This window comes from Hesperophylax consimilis, chromosome 30 (genome assembly GCF_061612785.1).
Source record: "Hesperophylax consimilis isolate HC1 chromosome 30, BYU_Hcon_1.0, whole genome shotgun sequence".
In the NCBI taxonomy this organism is placed as follows: Eukaryota; Metazoa; Arthropoda; class Insecta; order Trichoptera; family Limnephilidae; genus Hesperophylax; species Hesperophylax consimilis.
In genome coordinates this window covers 11,008,845-11,027,752 of record NC_142865.1, presented here as the reverse complement: position 1 = coordinate 11,027,752, position 18,908 = coordinate 11,008,845, and the positions used below count along the sequence as shown (strand labels likewise).

Sequence of the window (18,908 nt, the reverse complement as noted above, 5' to 3'; positions counted from 1 at the left end):
ACATGTATAACAATTTATGAAATAATAATTGTAAACGTTCTTAGTCATTTAAAAGAAAATAATATTAGGAAAGATAGTTTTTTCTTTTTAAACAAAATTGTGGTTACGTGAAATAAGCAAACTTACATTAACAATGCAGCAAAAGAGGGAAGGCACATACACATGATTAAAAAGAGTTCTAACGTAAATGACACTTGTATGAAAAGAATGTATTTTGTCATGATTTAAATTTGAGAAATCAGCGCTGTTAATGTGTAAAGTGAGAAGTGATTATCTGATTTCTGACACGTCTTCCTTCAGCAAGACGTGTCCTCGGAAGTTCGTGGTCTTCTGCAATGGGTAATGGGTTATCTATTTCAGGCATTACCTGATCTATCTCAAGGTCCATTCTACTCATCCTCCGCAGATTGTGCAATACGACACACGAGTTGATGATATGGCACGCTCGTACAGGTTCGTACATTAAAATACGCTGGGCCGATAGACATCTCCAAGTCCCTTTTAAAACACCAAAACACCTTTCCACAGCTGACCGAGCTTTGCAGTGTGCGTCCGTATATCGCTTTTCACTTTCAATGGCTGAATTGGGAATAGGTGTCATCAACCATGGTTCTAAAGGGTAGCCCGAATCTCCTGTTAAGTACAAATTTATTGAAATGTATAATATAAGTTATGTTGTTTTAATCAATATCTATGAATAGAATATAATGTTTTCTATTATATGTCGAGAGAATACAATATAAATTGTTATGTACTTGCTTCTATTGAAAAATCATCAATAAAAACACAAAATGTGGGTTTTGTAATTTAAGTATTGTCAATAAAACAATTATTTTTACCTAAGAGCCATGTTTTTCTTTCTCCTCTTTCATGCCAGAGCTCCATGATTCGTCGAGCTGGACAATTGGCCCAAATCTGGCTATCGTGCCGCGTACCAGGATATCGTGCATTTACATCTAAAATGACCAAGTTTGGATCACAAATCTGAAATATTAATTTTTTATTATAATATCATATAGGACTTTCTTGTGCATATTAAATTACACAAAGAATGATCCAAATCACGAGCTCACCATTTGCACATTTAAGGAGTGATATCCATGATGATTAAAATAGACGTTTTCCTGTTCTGCAGGAGCAATGATGGAAATGTGAGTGCAGTCAATGGCTCCTATACATCCAGGGAAAGGATTGTCTGCCTGATGAAAGATTTGCCTGACTTTTTGCCTACTGCGGCAGTCGTCGGAAATTTAACCCATTGCTTTTGTAATGTTTGGCTGATAGCCGATGAAACATTTGATATGCATCGGCTAACAGACGACTGACTGACTGCCAAGCCGTACTCGTGGCCTATACCTCGCTGATAAGACCCCACCGCGTAGAACCTTACGGCAGTAAGTACCTGTGTAAGATTCAACCATTAATACCGTACCTTCTTTTTCATACATTATAATATACATATTCATGTTAATTAAATGTAGCACCCACCTTTTTTGTGTATTACAGACTGTGTGTCCATTTACAATACACATTTAACATAAACTACAAAATATTATATACCTAACATAGATTAATTAAATTAAATTACCTGTGATTGAACAGACAATCCATGCATTCTTTTCGGTTGTAGGGTGGGGGATAAAGATTCTATGAGGAAATAGCCAATTTCCTTTGAAATTCTGAATAAATTTATAAATTCTGTGTTCCCTATTTCCATCGGATTTTGCGCATCTCGCAGAATCCTAAATGGAATTCGTGCCCAATTTTCTTCATCCAAATGTACGATTTCCATGGCTAAAAATCCTGCAGCCATTTTATCTGCAAATTATTATGATTATTATTTATCTGAAAATCCTCAATGGTAAATTATTATAGGTATATCGCACATAAAAAGTGAAGTTTATTGTATTTATCATATTTCTGACATATCGGTATTTTGGCAGGTTGCATACCTACGTTGAAACATCACAATTACGTTAATTCGAATCATTTAATAGCGTTTATAAGCGACAATTAACTCAAAAATCATGTTTACAGTCAATACTTACGATAATATTAAGTTTTCTCGTGTTAAAACCACTTAAATATGGAAAACTAAATAAAAAAACGTATCACAGTAAAACAAATCCTTTGTCAAATGACAGCCGCGGTCAGCCATTGACATCTCAAAGACAGGTCCCGAGCTCTCCTTACGGTGCGTTGGCCAACGCTAGCGTTATGTTTCAAAATGTAAGGAATATGCCGGTTATCGACTGTCACTGGGAGAACGAGAATCGCATTTCACGAAATATTCGAAGGTAAGGATAAATTTGAAGGCGAGGTTACTTTTGGTGTCCTTAAAAAGAACGTGAATCGCCCTCCTGATTGGTCAAATTTAAATTGTCTGTTTCGGTTAAATTCCGCTAACTTGAAAATTAAGACACGATTTCATACTAAAATAGGATCGCCTCATAATAATACGAGATTTCTTCAAAAGCATCGTTTCTTCTCACATAATTTTTGGATAATATCGAAGAAAATATGTTTTAGAAAGTTCATAATCCATTGGATTAATTACATTACAATGAAAATTATCCACAGTTACGTGATTATGTTTGACGTTTATAAAAAAATCACGCGTTCCTTCAATGGCCGATACGCACGGCTATAGATGGCCGACAGAGCGCACCTCTGGCGGTTTAAAAACGAACCAAATGAATGGCGCGAATATTTAAATATGCAGCTCACAATATTTGACTACTTATGATTAACAAGCGTTTACTAAGAAGATTTCTTCTGGAAGCTTATCACTTTGTAATGGCATTTTTCATTATTATTTATATTTTTTTGTTTATTAATTATAACTGATTTTATATTGACATGTTTTCTATATATCCTGAGTAAAGTATTTTAAGACCTGAATTTTTTATCGAAAGTGTGATCATTATTCAAAAGATGATTTGCAAACTCAGATTCACTATTTCCATTTAGAGCCCTGCGATATTCTTTAGTTCTGACTTCAAAGTTTCTATTGGTTCTACCTTCGTAAAAGAAATTACAATCATCCCAATTCACTTTTTAAACTCCTGATTTTTTTGTTTGAATTTTGTCTTTATTATTAAGAATATATTTCTTCATTGTTATTAGTGTAAAACGCCAGTTGAATAGTACCAGGATTGTTTTTATATATAATTTTAGAAGTATCGTTAACCACAAACAGAATTCTACGCCATTGTTTATTTCTATCATTAGAAAGACCGTTTGAAGAGAATATGTTTATTTTTTTATTTAGTATTTCAACTATCAATTTATTAGAATAACCGTTAAATGCTATTTGTCTTATGAATATATTGTTTTATGGTTATATGCTATTTGTTTTTTTCAGGTCTTAAAATACTTCATTATAAATAATTTTGAAATTTTAGAAATGAGGAAACATGTTAATATAAAAGCAGATATAATTAACAAGAATTTTTCATAAACTCTCTTTTAAATATTTTCCCACTCAACTGGTCTTTCCCGTCTAACGATATTGTAATTCCTAATTATTATAAACCCAGCCTACTCTTACCCCTCCCCCCTCCTTCCACTTCTTCTTTCCCAATTGCAATCTATATTTAATTTTTGACTTCGGTGTATACACAATAAAATTTAAACATTATATTTATTCATTTATTGGACAATTTGCATAACGCCGCTTTTGTGAGATATCACCTCAGGGGCGCTATATTGTAATAATCTACCTTTATATATAGATTCTTACTCTCCTGATGATGTTGTATATATAATCTAACTTTAAACTTTATTAGATACAGTAACAGTTGTAAGTAAAGAATTACCACCAGTTGGAGTAAAATTAACACCTTTTAATTAAACTGACTGCTAATCTCTTCGCACAATTCCCCTCCTTTTATTCATAAACACGGGTACAATTAATCAATATGTAATAATCTATTATTTAAGTCAACTTTGTTATAACTATCTGTGACAAACTAAACGATATTGATTCAACTTATAGACATTGACGGTTGTAACACATATTTAAGCACTGCAAGTCTCCTATGAGCTAATTATATTAGATACCTAAGATAAAAGTTAATATCAGTTGTAGACATTTAGTCAATAATAGTGTTTAATTTGAAATAATCCATCACAAATACGTAAAATTTCATTTATTCAAACAACTGTCATTCTTATTATGCGTAAATTTAGCATGTTATTATTAATTAACTCCTTCCTGTTCAGTGTTTTAACAATATATATACTCACCCTCTCTCTGTGAATATCCTAATATCTATCTATTAAATGTAACTGACCGGTCAGTGGTTGAGTGGGCATAGCGCTTGGGTCTCACCCGAGCGTCGCGTGTTCGATTCCTCGGCTGGCTAAGTCCTCCATCACAACACAAGCAACATTTTCGGCTTTCTGTGGTGGTAGTAGGAGATTTTCAAACATTGTTGGGTTATTCGTAACCTGGGAATGTTTGTCTTTCTTTTTAAAAAAAAAAAAAAAAACTGTTGTTAATATCACTTAAAATGGGCGAAGCCTAACTAAGAGCCGCCCGCAGGGCCTAGCAGAAAAAACCCGCGGAGCGGGTTTTTAACTGCTAGTTAGAATGAATGTACATATATTATTATTTAATTATGTTCTGTACAGCAGATAGCAGTTCAGTTCGCCCGGCCGAACTGGGCAGTTGATATACCTACCTTCGTGCACCGGTTTGTTTACCTGAGAAACGAAACGGTGTTAATCTTAATTATAATCATATTTAATCGCACTTCTGGCGGTCATTTACTGTATTTCTATTCTTCAGCAATAAAATAGTATCGGATTACCGAAAATTGTAGTGACGTTTAAATGTGTTTTGAGTTAATCTGAATTGTATAAACGCGGCAGACACTATTGTCAGTACTGTGTTAATCTTCAATTACATAATTAAATTCGGATTTTGTGAAATTCTGGTGAGTTTGCAGATTTTGTAAATAACATCTGTATTTGCATTCTACCCACAGCGGTAAGTTCCAGCATTTTGTCTGGTTTTTTATTTTTGTTAATTTTTAGTTTGGTTGTTTCTTTTTGATTTATTTTTTATTATATGTAATATGTCCTCCGTGGACTCCTCCGATGAGGAAGAAGTTGCCCTCCATGAGCTTTCAAAGGAGGAAGTTATTAAAATAGCGCAGGCAAGAGGGAAGGAGATATCCTCACAAAGGAGACGGCCTTCTCCCAGATCCTATGTGCTCATGGAGAGTATTCAAGCCCACAAGGAGCCTGGTAGTCCTAGACGGCCCACTTCACCGTTTACCAGTATCCATGGCAGCTTACTCCGTGAAGAGGGAGCAGCATCCATTTTGGCCGCCCCGAAGGATGTAGCGAACGCTCCTTCTGGAAATACTTTCACTGGTACTGGTGACGTGGCCAAAAACCCGTCGCCTAACCCAGCAAAAAAGAAGCGTGGCAGAATTGAGGAACAGTTAATTTCAGGTGACAACTACGATATGCCAGTCGAGGAGGATTATCTCGCCCCATTTTGGAGTCCTCTTTCGACGATCTCTGCAAAGGTGAATGAGATGAAAAATAAAATGAAAAAGGAGAACCGCTCAGTTATTGAGGTAAGTATAGATCTAATTCGTAATGAGCTCGCAAACCTGGCAAATACCTGTGCCGCCGCCAACGCGAGAGCTGGCGCCTTTGCCGAGGTTATTAAATCACAGAAGGGATTATCGGAAAAAATAGATTTACTCATTAAACGTCCGTCCCATATGCCACCAGTTATTGAAAAAGTGGTAGGTAAAAAAACATATGCGGGTGCAGCTTCCGGAGCGCCTCCCAGTGGTTCCATCTTATTCGAGGGACAGGAGCGTGAGCTGCCTTCTCTGAGGCCCACTATTCTGTTCTACCCCACTGCCCCTGAAGGCAAAACATCTGAGGAGACCCAGAATGTACTTACATCGGTTCTGGATCCCAAAACCGACGGTTTTAAAGTGGTTAGGACACGTAAGATCAAGGGTGGAGGCGTTCTTCTGCAAACTGATAGCCCGGGGGGTGTCAAAAACATTCAGAAGGCGGCGGAAAAACTAACCCTCAAAGGTTTGAAAATGGTTAACCCACAGGGACGACTACCCAAGATAGTCATTTATGACGTCCCCAGAGGAGACGCAACTGCTGACACGGCTCTTTTCAAGGAAATTTTTGATAATAACGTCGCAGAAAAATCAACTCTCTCCAGGGAAGACCATTTAAGGACAATGCGGAGGGTCTCCCTCTTTGGGAAACGTGAAGGCGGGACTATGAATATGATTGTCACGTGTCATCCGGATTGCCGGAAGGTACTAATAGATACCGGTCTTTGCTACCTTGGATGGAATGCCTGTCGGGTTCGTGACTACCTGGGAGCAACCCGGTGCTTTAAATGCCACATGTACGGCCATGTAAGCAAATCATGTACTCAGGAGTTCATTTCTTGCCGCCACTGCGCCGCAGCCGGTCATGATTTCGAGGAGTGCCCCAAGAAGGCACAAGCCGCTATCTGCGCAACTTGTACCAAGTTTCAGAAACCAGCCGATCATTGTACTGGTGACCAAGCCTGCCCCGCAAACAGAGCTGCGATCGAGGCTCAAGTTCGCATGACCGATTATGGCCGCCGCTAATTCCCTCTCCATAGGCCAGATCAACCTGCAGCGGTCTCGGATAGCCACCCTTGAGGCCCAGCGGGTCATGACCGACCTTGGGATCGACATTCTGCTCATTCAGGAGCAATACGTTTGGCAAGGGAAAACACCTGGTATCATTAGTCCAGGGGTGGTACTTGAAGTAGGCAGCTCTCCCGGGGCGGGTGTTCTGGTCAATACTTCGTTGATTAGCCCCCTCCTTCTCGAGGGACTGTCGAACGAATACCAAACCTGTGTTTCCTTTAAATTTGGCAATACTGAGATCATCGTGATATCAGTATATTTTAAATATGGTAATTTAGTTGAACCGCATATTTTGAGCCTCACGCGTGCCTTAAGGTGAAACAGATGTGACAATTCCCATACAATCTATTTTTCAGCCACATTTGAAAACTATAGATAATATTTTATTTATTTTAGTACCGAAAAATAATACTCGTAATGAGTTTATCGCGAACGAAAATTTCACTGTTCTATCACTTATAATAACCAAGTAATTAAATTAACAAAAGTAATTATTTTATGCGGGCACCGCCAGCCGAAATGCCCGAATCCGTGTTAGAAGGAGACAAACATATGTGCGAGCCATATGTTTCACGTGCACGCTATTAGCCCATTCCTACGGTGTTAAAGTGGTCAGTAAATTTGTAGTAAAAATGTCAATTTGCGCGGCTTGATTTGTTATTCTGATAGAATGTTCGTTTTGCTTTTTTACGAATGTTCCAGTATTACTCGTCGCAAGGAACATTTGCGGTTTTGGCACGCAGTAAAAAAGGCAAAATTAACTGTATAATAATTATAGTGAGAGCGGTTGTAATTATTTAGAACTTTCTTAAATCTGTAACTATCACTAGCTAGACGCCCGCCAATTCACATTCTCTCATTCATTTGAGCGGCCGCTACACTACTCGCTTCGGCGCTTCGACGAAGTCCTCGACGAAGTTAGCCGAAGTCCGAAGTGCGTGCCCACACACTCGTGCAACTTCGCGAGTAGCTCAGTCTCTCGGAGTCCGTGCACTAGGCAACATGGACGTTCAAGTGGCAAATAAAGGATGAAAGTAGATTAAATGCTGTTGAAATGAGATCCCTGAGGCGTATAATAATAATAATAATAATAATTGGATAATTTGTAAAGCGCCGTTTTTGTGAAAAATCACCTCAAGGGCGTATGTGTGGTAAAACCATGTTTGATCGTGTGAGGAATGTGGAGATCCGCAAAGAGGGCAAGGCTGATGTAAGCGTAATGAGTAAGATTAAGAAAGGGACGCTTAGATGGTTTGGGCATGTAGAGCGAATGAGCGAAGATAGGAGTGTAAGGAGGATATATGATGCAAATGTGAATGGTAGCAGAAGTCGGGGACGCCCGAGGAAGACATGGCACGATCAAGTGAATCAGATACTCGAGTCGGGCCATGTCAAGAGTCAGAATAATAGAAGAGTATGTATGAGACGATGTATGAATGTGAATGAGGCAAGGAGTGTGTGCCAAGACCGAGTTGTTTGGCGGTCCGTCCTCTCTGCCTACCCCTGCGGGGAAACGGCGTGATGGTTATTTTTTTTTATTTTTTTTTTTATAGTGAATACCTCACAAGAGTCCCAACTGCTCCCGTCTGGAGCCAGTGAGACTATGGCATCCCCAATTGGGGGATGTTGTGAGGCTGAAGGTAAGTGGGGAAGGGAAAGAGGAAGGTGGGGAAGTACCTGGCTATTCAGATCTAGTCACTAAACACGGCTTAAGCCATTTGGAGCAACGTTTCAATTCTGAATGGTGGTCTTACACCAGGGCGATACTGGTAGTATCTTCCACTCTGGAACGTGCCGCAAATATACTATATATTATTTTAATTAATTAATTGTGAAATAACACAAATCAATCAAATAAAATTTATTTGCGCACGCCGGGTTCGAACCCGCGACCTTCGGAATGGCAGTCCAATGCGTTACCACTGGACTATGCCGGCCGTCAAGTTTATTCAAGGTTAGTTAGTTAGTTAGTTATCTTTATGGTCCCTTTCAATTGGGTCCCAAATAACCGCCTCGGATTGGAGTGTTTCTAGGAACAAAAAAATTAGGTCCTGTGACCACAGTGTAGAAGCCATATTTTATTACGTATAGTCACTATGACTCTGCGCACGCACAACCACCAAACACGACGTCTCGAAGCGAACTGAAGTGAACCGAGTAGTGTGGGCAGACACTTCGTGTTCGAACTTCGAGTCCTTTGACTCGGGCGCATTTACCGACAACAATCGGAAGTCGGGCGAAGCGAAGCGAAGATGACCGAAGCGAAGCGAAGTTCGTGCCCACACTATCGTATTCGGTCAACTTCGATCAACTTCGCGAGTAGTGTAGCTGGGCTACAACAGTCATTGTCTGCCGCGGTTTGAAGTGACTTTTTTCGATTTTGTACAGCATTGTTATTCCATAAAAATGAGGCGTGCCCTTTATAAGAATCATCAGTATTCCGGGAAAAGAGTGAATCCAAGACTAAAGCTGCTGCCACACGCAAAGCTCACATCAAAAGTTAATGTACAGCGCATCATCTTTTCTACCGACACACGACGCTATCAAATATTTCTTCCTATGGTAGGAGAGGGGGTCAGTTGAATTCGAGAGCGGCCGAGGAACATAATTTCATTTGTCAAAGTGACAACTTTACTTACTGACAGCTTGAGCACGTTTTCGAAATGGATGATACTTGTCGCCTATTGCTGGATCTGTTGGACAGCTCATCCTCAGATGAAGATGCCGCCAACTATATAGTTATAAATGCTATTTAAAAAACTTTTTAGATTTTAAACAATCTGCGCGTAAATAGCGCATTTTCACATAACCTGACATAACCTCTCCGTCGAATCAGGAAATTCGCAGTTCGCACGCCGATCGACGAAAGCGACATATAATAAATTATTGTAAAATAAGCTCAACTTTCGTCCAAGCCGTCCAACTTTATCAAAAAACCGAATGATATTACCATATAAACATACTGAGATTAAAAATATGATAAATTTTGAAAGGGCGAAAATTTGTTTACTTCAAATTCAAATATTGATTATATTTATATTTTAAATATATGTTAAGTATGTTTGCCAAATAAAGTTTTTTTTATGTTCCTAAATTTACTAGCACACATGACGATATGAGCTAACATAATAAATAAGAAATGCATTATTAGGCTCCTTATGTCATGGCTGTCAAAGGGAACACGGAACTTAGTTGGTAGCTCCGTAATTTAAAATGACCCCCTCTCCTTTTTACGGCGGAGAGGGGGACTCATAACTTTCAAATATCGCGTCGGGAGCGGTTACGTAAAATAAATTCGGTTAGCGAAGTTCAGAACCACACTTATAGCGCGTTATATTTTTATTTGCGCGTTATACTTTGTGTCGGGTCTGTATGGGATTGTATGGCGAGCGCTATTGTGCTTTATATTATCTGTTGATGTGAGCTTTGCGTGTGGCAGCAGCTTAAGTGCGAACGGGATGAAACGTCAGCACGGCGAATCGGAATACAGGTAAGTATTATGAAATTATTTCAAAATATTTTATTATTTTTTAAATATTTTCTCGGTACCTACCTAACTAACTAACCATCACGCTTGTTATTTTATGACCCATGTCGCTCGTTTGGTATAGGGTGATTCATATGTAATGTTGCTCAAAAATTATACTCCTTTAATGCCTTTATATTATATCTTTTAGTTCCCACAAACACTGGCGCGGAAATAAAGAAAACAAGTGTTCGAATGACGAGACCCCTAAAATTAATTTTTGTGGAGAAATCCAGGACTGCTTCTCTGTGAGAAAGATGATGAATTAATTGGACAAAGTAGACCAATTCAAGCTATCGGACAAAATATTAAAACAAACATTGAAAGAAAAAGGATCTTACAAAAAAAAGAAATATGGACAGAATATGTGAAAAGAATAAAAAATAAATAAATAAGTAAATAAAAAATCTTTTACTATCGTCGTTCCCGCCAGGCATCGTGAGTTCAATTCCACAGCTGGCTAATTCCTCCATCACGACCCAGGCAACGCTTTCCGCTTACTGTGATGGCAGTTTTACAACTAGTTTATGGACACCGTGTATAAGATATTTGTACAAAAAGTTTTTTTTTTTCAATCACCTTTCTGCCCTATAAAGGATTTACTATTATTTACATGACATGTTTGTCATTTGTGAAAATAAAATATACCCATTTACAAAATACAAAAAGTTTTTTAATGTGAAAAGGCGACTTCATATGCACACTGTAGGCATCGTCTTTGTGGACACTCATATATTACGACGCACGTGGCGAGCTGATTTCAAAACAATGCCTATATTATTTAGATGCTTGATATTACGAGAGCCCTTTCTGACTTATGCATATGACAAATTTGTTTCTCCGTCTGGCAATTCTAACCACTTCGTTGGTTTGATGAATGCGCCCCATAGAAATGTAAGAAAAAGTGTAACCTTTTGACTTATTCGCGAAATATTTGTGAGCAAGCAAAAGCGCGAATACATGGTTACTATGTAGGTATATACCTACATCGCTTGGTATGATTATGTTCATTTAGCAAAAGCGGCCTTTAAAAAAAAGGTCCAGTTAACGCCAGCTCCCGGCACACATACCGTTGTTCCTAGCCGGCTCCTTTTATAAATTATTTAATCTTCCCAGGCATTGATTTAGTTTAGTGAATTGAACAAACCTCTATCTCGTGTCTCTTTCATACTCATGCGAAACATCGTAAATTTTTTGAAATGGAGTCTTTTTCGCAAATGGTTTTGGTTGGGTAAATAAAAAATTCCTGTACCAACGCGCGCGGAGCTGCGTGAAATGTCTTTTGTACGTATTTTTTGCAATGAAATTGTGTATTTTTCAGCCGTTTTCTACGATTATGTAATTATAGGTACCATAAAAAATTTATACAGATTAATATTACTTATATACGTTCGCAAACCAATAATTCATCTCAATATTATAAAGCATAACGTGTTAAAAGTGTTTTATTAGACGATATTGAAAATAACACCATCTATCGGCGTAAAGTTTCGAAAAATGTTTTGAGATGGCCCTTAAATTAAAAGGCCGAAACATTATTATTGGAGGTGACTTCAATGCGCGCTCGCCTCTCTGGTTCGACTTTAACGGAAATCGAACAGAAAGATCCTATGCCGTCGAAGATCTTATCTCAGCGCAAGGTCTGTTCATCCTCAATGAACCAGGTACGTTTTCAACATTTTCAGGAACCGGTGGCGAAAGCAACATTGATCTCACTCTCTGCTCTGGATCTGTTGCATCAAAAATATCAAAGTGGACGGTTCATGAGTGTGCGATAGTTTCTGATCATAGATTGATAACTTTTTCAGTGGGAATTACAAAGACAGAAGCTCCACAATCGTCTTGGAACTTCAGAACCACTAGGGCGAATTGGGATAGCTTTGGGGATGCGCTGCGTCAATCTTTAAGGGGTTTTCATGGCGTAGCCGCTAGGGAACCGGACAACTTGGGGAATTTCTTCAACGCGGCGGTGTTATCAGCCGGTGAAACTTCTTTGGGCAGATCAAACCCAAAGAAGTTAATTAGGACGCCGTGGTGGACACAAGAGCTGACTTTGCTGAAAGGGGCCTACAAAAGAGCCTATAGGGGCCTGGTAGTGGTTAGGCGGAGTATATGCTCGCCTGAAGAAGCGGCTGCACTTCAGGCCCGTTTTAGGGCTTCCCGTGGTGCCTATCGTTCGGGCGTCCTCTCAGCAAAACGAGCTACATGGCATAGTTGGGTAGATGAAGTGGGTAACGCCAACCCGTGGGAAATCCACAGCGCTGTTGAAAACTCGGGAAAAGGATCAGAACGATACTTATCGAGCATTGTGCTCGGTAATAGCGAAGGGAACGCAGAGAGTGTTGACATAGTCTCCACTCTTGAGACACTTCTGGGCAAGTTAGTTCCTCTAGACTCAGTTAATGGGGAAAGTGTTCACCATCAACAGGTAAGAAACCTGTCACGGCTTCCACCTAGAGACCTCACCCAGGGGGACGGCATGCCACCATTAAGTCGAGCAGAGGTTGAAATCATAATTAAGGGTTTGGGTCCGAAGAAGGCACCGGGATTTGACAGATTGAACGGCATAATAGCGAAGAATGTTTGGATCCACGCTAAAGAGGAGCTTTATCAAGTGTTGGAAACGTGCTTGCGTAGAGGAGTATTCCCTACAGAATGGAAGAAAGGCGTGCTCCGGATTATATCAAAGGGGAACAACAAGCCGAGAACAGATATCGGAGCCTACAGACCCATCACTTTACTTCCAATCTTAGGTAAAATACTGGAAAAAATCATCAAACATAGGCTCCGTCTCACCCTGTCTCCACCCTGCGACCGCCAATTTGGGTTCGTCCCCGGTAAGTCCACTGAGCACGCCATTAAGTATGCGCTTGAATGGGTGAGGGTTTGTACCAAGAAGTATGTAATTGGAATATTTTTGGACATCTCGGGTGCCTTCGATCATGCGTGATGGCCGATGATTTTAACTAAGTTGAAAAGTCGTAATTGCCCGCCTTTACTCAATATTATTAGTGATTATTTACGTAACAGAAAGGTTATTGTGATGTATGGTGATTTTTTCATCATACGTGACGTTAACATGGGCTGTCCACAAGAGTCAGTCCTCGGGCCTGACCTGTGGAACATCCTTTTTGACGACTCCTCTAGGTTACCCTTGCCTGAAGGATGCATATCGGTCGACTACGCAGATGATAAGTTTCTTTTGGTCTCAGGGGACAGCAGAAAGGAAGTGGAGAGTAAAGCAGAAGAAGGTCTGCGTGAAATTCTTGAATGGGGTAAGAGAAACAGGCTGAACTTCGCTCCCCATAAGACCGTGGGACTCTTGATGAAGGGTATGCTCAGTCGTGCCAGAAACCCTACCATCAGAATGGGAGGCTCCACTATCCGTTTCGTTGAAAGCATCAGGTATTTAGGCGTCACTTTAGATAGATCTTCTTCGTTCCTAGCGCACGTCAAGAGCGTTTCTAGCAGGGCCCAGGCCCTATTCTTGAAATTGAGAAGGCTCTCAACAGCTGAGTGGGGATTGCGGACTCCGGCACTTCGCCTCATATATAGGGGTGTTTACGTGACGCATGTCTCGTATGCCGCTTCTGTGTGGGAGCACCGGCTGGATAATGCATTGATCCACTTGGCCCTCAAGCGGGGCCAACGGACTCCCCTGTTGGCGCTTTCGGGCGCATATAGGACTGTGGCTAATGATGCATTACCGGTTCTGGCTGGTACACTGCCGATTGACTTGGAAATTAGGGAAGTTTTGACAAAAAAGGCAATAAGAAAAGGCGATAAGAGGTAAGGCCGCTGTCCACCTAGGAGTCGAACTGACACCCGGTGGAGCGGTGTCCCTTCCTGGCTTATTGAAAGCCATGCGAGATAGAACGCTGAGTGTATGGCAAGAGCGATGGGATAGGTCGACGAAGGGTAGATTGACTTTCTCTTTCTTCCCTTAAGTTAAAAGCAAAATGGAAGGGGCGCACATAAAACTGGATCACTATATGACGCAATTGGTGTCCGGTCATGGGGAGCTCAGGGGGCGGCTACATAGTCTCGCCTTGTCTCCTCATCCGAACTGTTCATGTGGTGACACTAACCAGACAGCTGAGCACATTCTGTGGCACTGCGAGTTGATGAAGGATGCCCGAGAGGAAATGTTGGATGGCTTGAGAGAGATTACAAGACCGGCATGGAATGCCGATCTCGTGTTGAACAGAGAGAATTTTGAATGCTTCAAAAAGTTTGTAAAGTCCTGGGTAGAGAGATGGCCTGTGCTTAGAGTTGCTGATTTAGATTAAAATCATCTTTGTTTCAGGTGCCAAGCGTATTGTTCCTGTCACTCCACGGTTACCCCTCTAAAACAACTTTAATATTGTTTATGCGCGATTGCTTTGTGTTTTATTTTTATTTTTATATACTCATTGGTTTTACTTTCTATGTTTTATGGCATGATCGCAATGCATTTATTATCTTATTTGTTTGTTTTATTTTTTCTTATTCATTTATTGTGTATATTGGCTTTTTCTATCGTTTTTGCCCGTTCTTTACACTGTTTTTTTTTATGCTCATTCTTCCTTTTACTTTTGAATTTGGGCCTTATTTATTTATTAGGAACGCGTTGATAGTGATAATACTGTTTCTTTTTATGTTTTAGCTCTTTAATACTATGTTAATCTTTTTTTTCCCTTTTTTTTTCTATTATGAACGGTCAATTTGTTGTTGATCACAACTTATTTTCTACGTTTGTTATTTGCTTTTTTATTTGTTACTAACAAATTGGTTTATGAATAGGTTGTCGAACTGAACTCTATCGTACTGTGTTGTTCATTTCCCCACCAAGGGGGCGGATAGACCCTGTTCCTGCATCCAGTAAGGTGACATTAATCCGGTGCGGCTGTCCCACGAACCACGGGTGCCTCCCCCGGCATCATGAGCGGACCAGGGGAATGTTTGCGCGAGCCCGGTCCCCTTCCGTCCTGCCTCCGGTGACCTGAGGCTCACTTCATTCCCTAGGGTCTTTGGGAGTATCTCCCCCCCCATTTACATTTCTTCGAGGGTACTCTCGGAAAACTGGCTAAAGGACACGGGTGCTTGGGATCGTTGTGGCCAGGCCGCTTGCCACGCTCATTCTTGGCGGGACTGCCCCGTGATAGTGGGGTAAACTGCCCTCGATACGCGGCTTGTATATTTTTATGTTACTAACAATCATGCATGCAGGGACATTGGAGGGTCTAGAATCATTTTAAAATAAATTTAGCTTCTTTTTACAAAAAAAAAGAGTCCTGACGTGTGAGGCTAAGGAGGTTAAACAATCAGTTTCCTCACACAGCCGTCGGGAAAGGGTGGGTCCCCTCCAATGTACAGCAGATAATAAACATCACGTGGCAAAATGACCGGTGGTACGCCGTCATCGCGTTCCACGCAGGCACGATTCTGACAATTGTGCCTAAACACAGAGGCAGTGGTAGCGTTCGACCACTTCCCGCACCCTTTAAAACAGGCACAAGGCCCTGAAAAAGGCAGACAAGCAGCAACACTCATCAGCTCTACAACTCTCTTTGCTCTGCCTTCTAACTCGCTCCGACTTCTGCCTCTGCTCGCCTTCTTTCTCTTCTGACCCTCGCCCTCTCCTGAACCACGGATTTCCCTACCTCTTTGGACCAGATCGTCTACAGAAAGAACTCTGCAAGCGATAGGACCAGCTCCACAGCGGCTTCACAGACTGCTCGTTCTCCTTCCCCACGCCACTGAAGGAACGACATCGTCCGCCTCCACAGATCGGGACCTCCTATACTTTTACAGTCTTGTGTATTACACTATTTAGTTTGTAACTTTTACAAATGTGTTAATAATTTACCCACCTCACTCAATTTTAGCATCGCTACGCCAGGCGATTCGTTTAAGAACCAACACTCAACTCCTGCGTAGAAAAGTCCCTCAAACCGTTTCTTTTAATGTGTGCTCTTCGGCGTTCAATATATGACTGATGTTGTAGATTATTCAAAGCATTCTCCAACCCTCCTGGTGCCAAAAATATGGCCACGTAGATTGTCTCCAGCTCGTCGAAATGATACCCAGATTTCATATTAGGGCAAGTCTATCTCTTCTGTCGTCAATGGTGTAAATAGATCACACTTCTAGGGACGATCTGTTCGGTGGATAGGAAAGAGAAAATATGAATAAAACAAATTTTTATTTTTAATATCTAAAATGTATTTTTTGGTTATTTTATAGTAATTTTATGTCAATTTGATCAACTTTTATCATTTATTAACCGCAATACAATAGTTTAAGGTGCAAATTCCTATAAAGTAGGTCCTATTTTTGAAAATATTTATCATTTGTTAAGTGAGAATAATTCAAGGTTACAATATGTATTTGCAATAATCTAAAAGATAAAGCACGGTTTACACAGACCCAGAAGTAGAATTGAATCTCGTTGTATATTTGCGGCACATTCCAGTCGGAGTCCAGTACTGGTCAGTCAGCGGTAGATACAATCAGTATCTCTTTGGTGAAAGGCCACCATTTAGAATCGAAATGTTACTTAGCCAGATACTTCCCAACCTTCCTCTGCCCATCTCCTTTTATTGTAATGCCCCACAAGAGAATCAACTGTCCAGAGCCAATGGAACTGTGAACTCCTCATTTGGGGAATGTTGAGGGGCTTAAGAGAAAGATGGAAGTACCTGGTTGTTCAGAAATGACAATGCTATAAGTTCTGTTGTATTATACAGAGTTTTCCAATAAGAGGTGTTATTTTGATATTCAATCGTAAAAGATCAATGGTTTCTTGCTTGTGTGGCACGTAGCGCCGTCTTGTTGAAAATAAACACTATCCAGATCAATACCATCCAATTCCGGTCATAAAAAATCATTAATCATCTTTCGATAGCGCAATCCATTCACCGTAACTATTGCTCCAGCCTCATTTTCGAAAAAGTAAGGTCCAATGACTCTGCCGAACCATAAACCGCACCAAACAGTCACACGTTCAGGATAGAGAGGCTTTTCAACAATAACTCTTGGGTTTTCCGAGCCCCAGATGCGACAATTTTGCTTGTTGACGAAGCCACCGAGGTGGAAATGGGCCTCATCACTCAAGATGATTTGCATTTGATTCACTTAAATGAATTTTAATAATTTCAATGCGTTGTTGAACCGTGTATCGTTCCATTTTTATTAATGGCGTAGTTTCTACTTGACAAATGTCAAAAAATGACAGCTTCAAAAGTAACATCTACTGAAATAGCGGGCTATTCAAAATAACACCTCTTATTGGAAAACCCTATAGTTTGTACCTAAATTGCACGCAGTCAGTAATACATTCACAGAGGTAACCGATGTATTTGACTGCTACAAGAAGGCTATAAACATCAAGTTTCTTCAATAAATATTAATGTATGAATTTACAACTTTATCCGCTTGAGCGATTTTTGGCATATTATGCCAAGTTATGACACCAATCGCTCGAGTGGAATATCACTCAATCTTATTGTTTTTATAAGCAAATAAATTACTCTTGTATATCACAACTTAATGTGTATCCTAAAAAGCCCACTTTAGTTGTCGTATATTGTGATATTTGGTGATAAGTTGGGTTTTCAAGCTATAGATGGCACCAATCATAAAGCTTACTCCAGAGTCCGACAGATGTCGCTAGAGTGTAGCAATTGCCTGTGGGATATTATTGTCAGACAACAAGCTTCTAGAAACAGAGAATTACCAACCCTCGGGTAATGAACAGTGTAGCTAAATCCAGACTTATTTATTGTAACGTAAATAAACGCAATTATAGTAAAGAACCTTTTACTTATCAAAGAGTTCCCAACACAGAAATCTGCAAGTAAAGCAGAGATATAACATATATGAACGTTCTAATTCTGAGTCAATGTAAGCACGGCTGAGAGGTATTCACAATACAATATAACGTTGCACACGGTAATCTAAACATACAGAAATATCACAATAGAACATTAGGTAATACATAAGTCATAACGCTAGAGCTCTATATACCTTACAATTATTCTTTATTAGGCAGTACAAGATACATATATAAAAGTTAACTCCGATTACTTTCAATATTATATAAAGGGTGGCATTTCATGTTTTTTGCATTCAAATTTCATTTAATTTAAAAATTTAATCCGGCGTGAAGAGTGTCTGTTGCAGGCCGGCGGCCTGGTTTTGTTTTATTATACAAATCTACAGTTTTATTTCGAGATTGATGAAATTTTGCGCACTTGGCGTTTCAAATAAATGGAAATTATTGTCTACAAAAGCCCGGGTAACGCCGGGTACTTCAGCTGGTATAATATAAATAGCTATTAAATTTAGTTATAAGCCAAAAGTAATAAGTTACAAGTCTAAGTGATAGGAATAAATTAAATGCATAAATTAAGTTGTTAAGCGTCCTTGAGGTGATTTTCTCACGAATATAGCGCTATACAAATAATCCAATCATTAATTAAGAGTTTCTGTGGGTTAGCTTTTTTTTTAGAAATCTACAGTTTTATTGGGAGATTGATGAAATTTCGCACATTGTCTACATGTGATTTAAAGAAACCACCTCGTTCCTCTTTTTCACCACCCATCTTTCGGAATGCTGTGCAGAGGGTCTTTTTAAACTGTCCCATATGTGATCCATAGGCAGTTATCCCATATGCAGATGTCATATATGTGATCTGTGAAGTTTAACTAACACACATACAATGTGT

General features: G+C 39.8%; 1 long non-coding RNA gene across 2 annotated transcripts; it reads right to left on the bottom strand.

The window, feature by feature from the left end:
• Positions 1-449: 449 nt before the first annotated feature.
• On the bottom strand, positions 450-2,325 carry LOC149409625 (uncharacterized). 2 transcript variants are annotated; one of them, XR_016305131.1, is made up of 4 exons: positions 2,049-2,325; positions 1,589-1,818; positions 840-1,402; positions 450-633 (listed from the first exon to the last, which is right to left on the bottom strand). It is a non-coding gene; the product is annotated as an uncharacterized LOC149409625 (long non-coding RNA). The 2 variants fall into 2 exon arrangements; XR_016305130.1 differs by having other exon boundaries at positions 840-1,818.
• Positions 2,326-18,908: the final 16,583 nt, after the last annotated feature.